This window comes from Hylobates moloch, unplaced genomic scaffold (assembly GCF_009828535.3).
Source record: "Hylobates moloch isolate HMO894 unplaced genomic scaffold, HMol_V3 SCAFFOLD_3, whole genome shotgun sequence".
Taxonomy (NCBI): Eukaryota; Metazoa; Chordata; class Mammalia; order Primates; family Hylobatidae; genus Hylobates; species Hylobates moloch.
The window spans coordinates 102,996,597-103,004,865 of record NW_026652278.1 but is presented as its reverse complement, the minus strand read 5'-3'; the positions used below and the strand labels follow the sequence as shown (position 1 = coordinate 103,004,865).

General features: G+C 37.2%; 1 non-coding gene and 1 pseudogene across 1 annotated transcript; both read left to right on the top strand.

The window, feature by feature from the left end:
• The first annotated feature begins 6,395 nt into the window (after positions 1-6,395).
• LOC116481016 (pleckstrin homology domain-containing family B member 2-like) lies at positions 6,396-6,936 on the top strand (annotated as a pseudogene).
• A 682-nt stretch (positions 6,937-7,618) lies between these two features.
• LOC116466197 (small nucleolar RNA U2-19) lies at positions 7,619-7,697 on the top strand. The gene has a single exon (XR_004247436.1). It is a non-coding gene; the product is annotated as a small nucleolar RNA U2-19 (small nucleolar RNA).
• The last annotated feature ends 572 nt before the right edge of the window (positions 7,698-8,269 follow it).

Below are 8,269 nucleotides of genomic sequence, written 5' to 3'. Positions count from 1 at the left end.
CCTGTCTCAAAAAAAAAAAAAGAAAAAGAAAAAGAAAAACTACTACCTACCTCTCAGTGATGCTGTGAGTATTAATTGCATTGTTTAGTAAAATGCTGAGACTGGTGCATAATACAGTGCTATGTTGAATGTTTACTATTTTTATTATTTATTCATTCTAACTTTATAGGCATGTGTAGACTGAAAAAGTAAGAGTCTGAGTTACAGAATGGAATTGAAGCAAGCATAATTTTATTCTTTACAAGAACTCATGGTATACTGCTAATATTAGGCAGCAAATTTAAAGCTTTATGACATATGTGGTAATTCCCCTAGGGAGTTTAGCCTCAGTTATGAAAAATAAAAGGCTCTGATCAATTTCTCTTCTATCAAACTCTGTTTCAAACTCTTATCCGTAAACACCTTCATACTAAGTCCCTTATTTATACCTGCACCACAGCCCTGATCTGTGTGTAAAAAAACCCATAAGGGACAGTGCAGTACCTCAGGACTATTAGGACCATGGTATATGAGGTTCATTGTTGATGGAAGCATTATGTGGTGCATGACTATACATTAATAATTGAAATGTAAAATAATGTATACACATGGACGTAGGGTGTGGAATAATAGGCATTGGCAACTCCGAAGGATGGGAGGTTTGAGGAGGGTGGGAGATGAGAAATCACCTTTTGGATACAATGTGCATTATTCAGGTGATGGACCCACTAAAAACCCAGACTTCACTGAGCAATATATCCATGCATGGTGGTTAATATTGAGTGTCAACTTGATTAGATTCAAGGGTGCAAAGTATTCTTCCTGGGTGTGTCTGTGAGAGTGTTGCCAAAGGAGATTAACATTTGAGTCAGTGAACTGGGAAAAGCTGACCCACCCTCAATCTGGATGGGCACCAACTAATCAGCTGCCAGTGTGACCAGAATACAAGCAGGCAGAAGAATGTGAAAAGACTAGACTGGTTTAGTTTCCCAGCCTGCATCTTTTTCCCACTCTGGATGCTTCTTGCCCTTGAACATCAGACTCCAAGTTCTTCAGCTTTGGGACTCGGACTGGCTTCCTTGCTCCTCAGCTTGCAGACAGTCTATTGTGGGACCTCATCTTGTGATCGTGTGAGTCAATATTCCTTAATAAATTCCCCTTTATATATACATCTGTCCTATTAGTTCTGTCCTTCTAGAGAACCCTGACTAATACACCATGTAAAAAAATTGCACTTGTACTCCTTAAATGTATACAAATAAAAAAATGAAAATAACTAATTAAAATGTGACTCGACATCACTAGGAGTGATTCAGATAAAAAGTGTTATGTGATTGTCAGAGGAAAGAAAATTTAGTGGGGTAATGATGGGCAATTGATGAACAAAGACTTCATCAGAAAATGGAATTTATATTGGGGTTTAAAGAATGAGCAGAATTTGGATATATGGAGATGAACATCTTAGGCAGAGAAAACCATGGCGCAGAGTTGAAACAGTCAAGAATGAGAAAGGAAATATTGATGAGAAAGGTCAGAAACATGGGCTGGGTATGTTTGGGGTCACAGTTTGAGACTGTAAACTTTGACAAGAGATTAGTTCATCTTAAACATGATGATTATATTTTAATGCATGTATAAGCAAAGATGAAGTGATTTTTTAAGATTTGTTAAATTATCTACTAAGCAGAATAGTCACCTTTAATCCAGAACCATTTTCATGCCTAAAGGACATGGGTTGAGAGTATTTGCATTACCAGAACATTTGCTGACTGAGTTTCCTTGAAATTAGATTGAATGAAAAATAACTTTCAGAATCTTCTCTTATTATGTAAAACTGCACAATATTTGTACTGTAACATGTATATGAAGAAAAACCCAAGATTGTAAGTTTGATCTTCAACTGGAGATCAAACTTACTACCCTCTGATTATTTCTCAGGTTTCAGAATAAGATCTATACAGTTAGAAAAAGGGAGCCAAAAGCAGCTGAGGGGATTTTTTTTTTTTTTTAATTTGGTGGGGCTGCAGGTGGTAGGATGGGGGAAGGTTTGGTATAGAAAGTTGTAGTGGAAATAATTTTAGCTTTGGAATCAAAAACTACAAGCCTCAAATTCCAGTTTCCATCAACTGTGTGGTCGTGGGCAGTTCCATTATTTTTCTGAGCCTCAATTTCTTCTATCAACCTATTAAATGGAAAAATAAGAGGGTGCCTATGTATAGTTGTGTGTACTGAATTCGCGCACATCCAGGGCAGGCAGTAGCGTTTAGCAGAGGTATTGCAGGAGTAATACAGGCATAATAGAATTGTGGTAAGGAGTCATCCTCATGGGGCAATTGAATCATAATACTCTCAAAACCTTAAATTCCTCCCCATTTCCTATTAAAGAGATTTCAAACTCATATTTGGCAATAGTATCTTATGATTAAATAAAAACTACTTTTTGGGATTTCCTCTCTGTTTTATTCCTTTTCAATAATACTTTTCTTCAGTTTAATAATATTCTCAGTACCCACTACACTCTTTTCTATTTCTGTGTTTCTCTTTGTAATGTTTTCATGTTCCTGGAATTCCCTGCTTTTCCATATTTACTTATACCCCAAACTTACTGGTTCTTCCAAGTTGAACCCAAAGTCCACCTATTCCATGAAGCCTTCCCTGATTCTCCCTTCTCTGACTGAAAAACATCTTTCTTTCACCAATTTGCCCAGCATTGTTCCTGCATCTGCCTCCACCTGAGTCTTCCGCCTTGGGCTACTGGTTTTATTTACATGTCTTATCCTCCCTTTCCCACTGGGAGCAGGATGGAAACAAGATCCACATATGCATTACCATTGTATTCCTCACAACACTGAGCACAGGGCTGTGCATAGTAGGTGTGCTGGATTACCTAGGGTCAACTTGGCATCACTGCTACCCATCTCTAAGGTCTCCACTGCAGGAGAAGCTGAGAACATTTCCCAGAAACCCATTGCAATGGGAAGCACATGCACAAGATTTGGAAGAGAAAGGAGTCATTATTTTCTCGAAGCAGCTGCAGGCACATGACCAAGATAGAAGGTTTGAAGCAGTTTCCAGGTAAGCTTCCCGAAAATCACCTGCATCACTCCTGCAGACTGAGAGGTCAGAGGGAATCTCCCAGAGGTTAATTTCAGGTGTCTTTTGTGCAAACTCTTGAGAACCTCATAGTGCAAAGGCTGAGATTGTTGCTGACAGCCTTCACCTTGGTTTCTGCAGCCTTCTAACAATTGCGTAAGCCTCTAATTCCCTGCATTGAAAATATTCATACTTGGAATATATTGAGAGGCTTCTGCTTTCATGCCTAATCCCTGACTGACTTGTTCAATAAATATTTGGAGAATGAATGAAAAATAATTCCATCATATTAAAAAGTCAGTAAATATTCCACTGATACCTATCATTCAAGGGGAAGGGGCTAATACTAATTGTGAGTCATGTGGCAGGCAGTTTCCTATGCATTATTTACCACCTTCCAGTAATCTTGATAGATCACTATTATTGTCTCATTTTATACATGAGGATATGGAAAAATGAGAATCAAACAGATACACCAACTCACAAAGCATTGCCATAACGTTCTACCATGTTACCTTAGTGTACTTCAACTTAGTGTATGCTTTTGTGGATAATCACAAGCAATTTCAAGGGCCGTTTGAAACCCAATATTAGCCACCTTTTTCAGTTTTTCCTAACCACCCAGAGCAATAAATCCTGAGTTCCTCTCAATTATACCACTGAATGGACTACCTATAGCCAATGAATTCAATTAAAATATTTGAGTCTTTTTTTTTTCAATTATTTAGATATTATATACTTACCTATTGCTAAGAATGAGCATTTTTTATGGCAGGTAAAATGGCAGTGGTAGAAATAATTTTTTTAATATCTAAAATTTGGGATGAGGTGGATTTAAAAACTCAAAATGGAAAGAACATTGTATCATAAAAGACCAAGCAATATACATTACCAGTTATGGTTTAGTTACCCTAATAAAATCTGTTTAGCTCCTTTGAAACATGTCCAATAACTACTTCTCCTTGACCTTATGTAAATGCTGAAGACTTTGATCCTAAATACAATCACTTGAAATACTTTTTAAAGAGTTATTGTTCATTACAAATTATGCAGAATGTTTCAGAGAACATAATTACTTGTGTGCTTATAAACATTATAGCCATTCAATAAGTTATTTTCTATATGTAACAATAAAGTTAATTTATATATTTGATTCAAAAAGGAAATAGACAAAATTATCAAAAAATATAGTGGTAGGAAAATGTAAAATATGTAGTAATATATTTTAGAAAAAATCTCATTCAAAAAGGATTAATGTTCATGAGTTAATATTTAACATTTTGCTAGAAAATTGGTAATCCTACAAAAAGATTAAAATACCTAGGAATATAGCTAACTGGGGAAGTAAATTATCTGCAGTAAGAATTACAAAACACTGCTGAAAGAAATCAGAAATGACACAAACAAATAAAAAAATTCCATGCTCATGGATAAGAAGAATCAATGTTATTATATTGGCCATACTGCCCAAACCAATTTACAGATTTAATGCTATTACTATCAAACTACCACTGTCATTTTGCACAGAATTAGAAAAAACTATTCTAACATTCAAATAGAACCAAAAAAGAGCCTAAATAGCCAAAGCAATCCTAAGCAAAAAGAACACAGGCATCACACTACCTGATTTCAAACTATACTACAAGGCTACAGTAGCCAAAACAGCACGGTACTGGTACAAAAACAGACACATAGACCTAGAGAACCCAGAAATAAAGCTGCACACCTACAACACTTTGACATTCAACAAAGTCAAAGATAACATGCAATAGAGAAAGAAGTCCCTATTCAATAAATGGTTTTGGGATAAGTGGCTAGCCATATACAGAAGATGGCAGAAGATTGAAACTGAGCCCCTTCTCTCATAATATACAAAAATCAACTCAAAATGGAATAAAGACTTAAATGTAAGACCTGAAACTATTAAAAACCTAGGAAAAAGTCTAGGAAATACCTTTCTAGACATAGGCCTTAGCAAAGATTTCATGACAAAGTCTCCAAAAGCAGTTACAACAAAAACAAAATTTGACAAGCGGGAACTAATTGAACTAAAGAGCTTCTGCACAGCAAAAGAAATTATCAACAGAGTAAACAGACAACCAACAGAATGGGAGAAAATATTTGCAAACTATGCATACAACAAAGGTCTAATATCCAGAATCTATAAGGAACTTAAACTCAATCAGAAAAAAACAAAGAACCTCATTTGAAAAGTGGGCAAAGGACATGAAAAGACACTTCTTAAAAGAAGACATATAAGCAGCCAACTAACATGAAAAAATGCTCAACATCACTAATTAGCAGAGAGATGCAAATTAAAACCACAATGAGATAACATCTCACATCAGTCAGAATGGCTATTACTAAAAAGTCAAAAGATAACAGGTGTTGGCAAGGCTATGGAGAAAAGGGAATGCCTACACATTGCTGGTGGGAGTGTAAATTAGTTCAGCCACTGTGGAAGGCAGTTTGAAGATTTCTCAAAGAACTAAAAATAGAACTACCATTTAATCCAGTAATCCCATTATGGTTACATACCCAACAGAATATAAATCATTCCACCAAAAAGACACATGCACCGTATGTTCATTACAGCACTGTTCACAATAGCAAAGACAGAGAATCAACGTAGGTGCCCATCAACAGTGGACTGGATAAAGAAAATGTGGTATTTATACACCATGGAATACTATGCAGCCATAAAAAAGGAATGAGATCAGCCAGGCATGGTGGCTCACGCCTGTAATCCTAGCACTTTGGGAGGCCAAGGTGGGTGGATCATGAGGTCGGGAGATCGAGACCATCCTGGCTAACACAGTGAAACCTGTCTCTACTAAAAATACAAAAAATTAGCCAGGCGTGGTGGCGGGCACCTGTAGTTCCAGCTACTCGGGAGGCTGAGGCAGGAGAATGGTGTGAACCGAGGAGGCGGAGCCTGCAGTGAGCCGAGATAGTGCCACTGCACTCCAGCCTGGGCGACAGAGTGAAAATCCAAAAAAAAAAAAAAAAAAGAATGAGATTATCTCCTTTGCAGCAACACAGATGCACCTAGAAGCCACTATCCTAAGCAAATTAATACAGAAATAGAAAATCAGGTATCACACCTTCTCACTTATAAGTGAGTGCTAAATCTTGGTTATACACATGCATAAAGATGGGAACAGTAGACACTGGGAACTCTAAAAGGAGAGACGAAGGGAGAGGGGCAAGGCTTTAAAAACTTCCTATTTGGCACTTGGTTCACTATCTGGGTGACCAAATAAATAGAAGCCCAAACCTCAGCATCACATAAGATACCCTTGAAACAAATCTGTGCGCAGGACGCCGGGCGTGCGGCAGTCGAAGGCGAGGAGGCAAGGAATCGCTGCGGCGTCTTGGTGTTCTCCACTCTGGTTCGCAGGTGAAGAGATGGCGTTTGTGAAGAGTGGCTGGTTGCTGCGACAGAGTACTATTTTGAAGCGCTGGAAGAAGAACTGGTTTGATCTGTGGTCAGATGGTCACCTGATCAATAGACCAGACTCAGCAGAATATCGAGGATAAGGTCCACATGCCTGTGGACTGCATCAACATCCGCACCGGGCAGGAATGTCGGGATGTTCAGCCCCGGATGGAAAGTCAAAAGACTGCATGCTCCAGATTGTTTGTCGAGATGGGAAAACAATTAGCCTTTGTGCAGAAAGCACAGATGATTGCTTGGCCTGGAAATTTACACTCCAAGATTCTAGGACAAACACAGCGTATGTGGGCTCTGCAGTCATGACCGATGAGACATCGGTGGTTTCCTCGCCTCCACCATACGCGGCCTATGCTGCGTACCCGCCAGGAAACAAACCTGTGCATGTTCCCCCCCAAGTTAAAAAATAAATTAAAAATATTTTTAAAATCTCATTTTTAAAAACAATATGATCAATTAAAATAACTTAAATAACTTGCCAGCAAAACATATAACAATCCAGAATTAAAATATTCAGAAAGCAAGCAAGTCATCCTGTACTACCAGATTCTTTTTGAAGAATGACATTTATAAAATGAAGAGAACCAATTTTACCTGCCTGTACTAAAGAAAAATAAGTTCAAGAAATGTCCTAGTTATAATTTGCAGTTAGCCCAACATTAACATTGCCCAGAGTTTAGTGTGACAGCCACTTGGAAGCCCTTGTAAATTCTGTCACCTTGGATGAATCACAACTGATTGGTTTATCAATGCATATAATTCAGATTGTTCTGAATAAAGCTGGCCTCCCTGAAGGACCCAAGATAACTTCATGAAATAAATGTATCACATCCAGTTAATAGATGAGGCAAAGAACATTATTTATTTCAAAAGAGAAATCTTATTCTTTTGTGGTAGAGTGAAACAAAGATTAAATACAAAATAAAATTGCTAATTAAGAAAAAGGAAAGCCACCTAAACTCGTTCACTCATGAAAAAGAAACCTAGCTGAGAAGACTGGCAGGCAAGAAACACAGTGGACTAGTATGCAGGAAGGAGAATGTTGGAATAGAAAAGTTTATTTGTTCTCTGAGATCTGCTCTTATTGAAGTGGATCAGGATGAAAATAACCAAATTTGAGCATCAGAAGATCTTTCAGTCTACTTGATGCATGAGCTCTACAGTTTTAAGAAGCAAAACTATAAAACAGTGTAAGAAGATATATTTTCCCTCACCTCTATTTGTAATTTCATCTATTTATCCTTAAAAGCCACTCTTACAAAAGCATAAACTTTATACATATTTGCATGGTAGGCACATTCACATATTGCTGTTGTGTTTTTCATTTTACAAGAACAAAATATGTTCATTAGTGGGAAAATAAAATGGAGCCATAGACAAGCAAAAGGCAGAAAATAGAAAACACTCAGAACTTCACTCACAGACCACTAGCTTCAACTTTGTGTGCCCACTTCTAAGGCCTAATCTTTTCTTAAAAATTATTTAATTTTAAAATGCAGACATAAATACACATTTCTACATGAACATGATCATATCAAACATATTTTTTCAAATGTTATTTATTTCAAAAGAAAAACCTTATTCCTTTGTGGTAGAGTAAAAGAAAGATTGAATAGAAAATAAAATTTCTAATTAAGAAAAAGAGGTCTAGGTGGCTGGCAAGATGGCCAAATAGGCACAGCTCCAGTCTGCACCTCCCAGCAAGATCAACGCAGAAGACAGATGATTTCTGCATTTCCAACT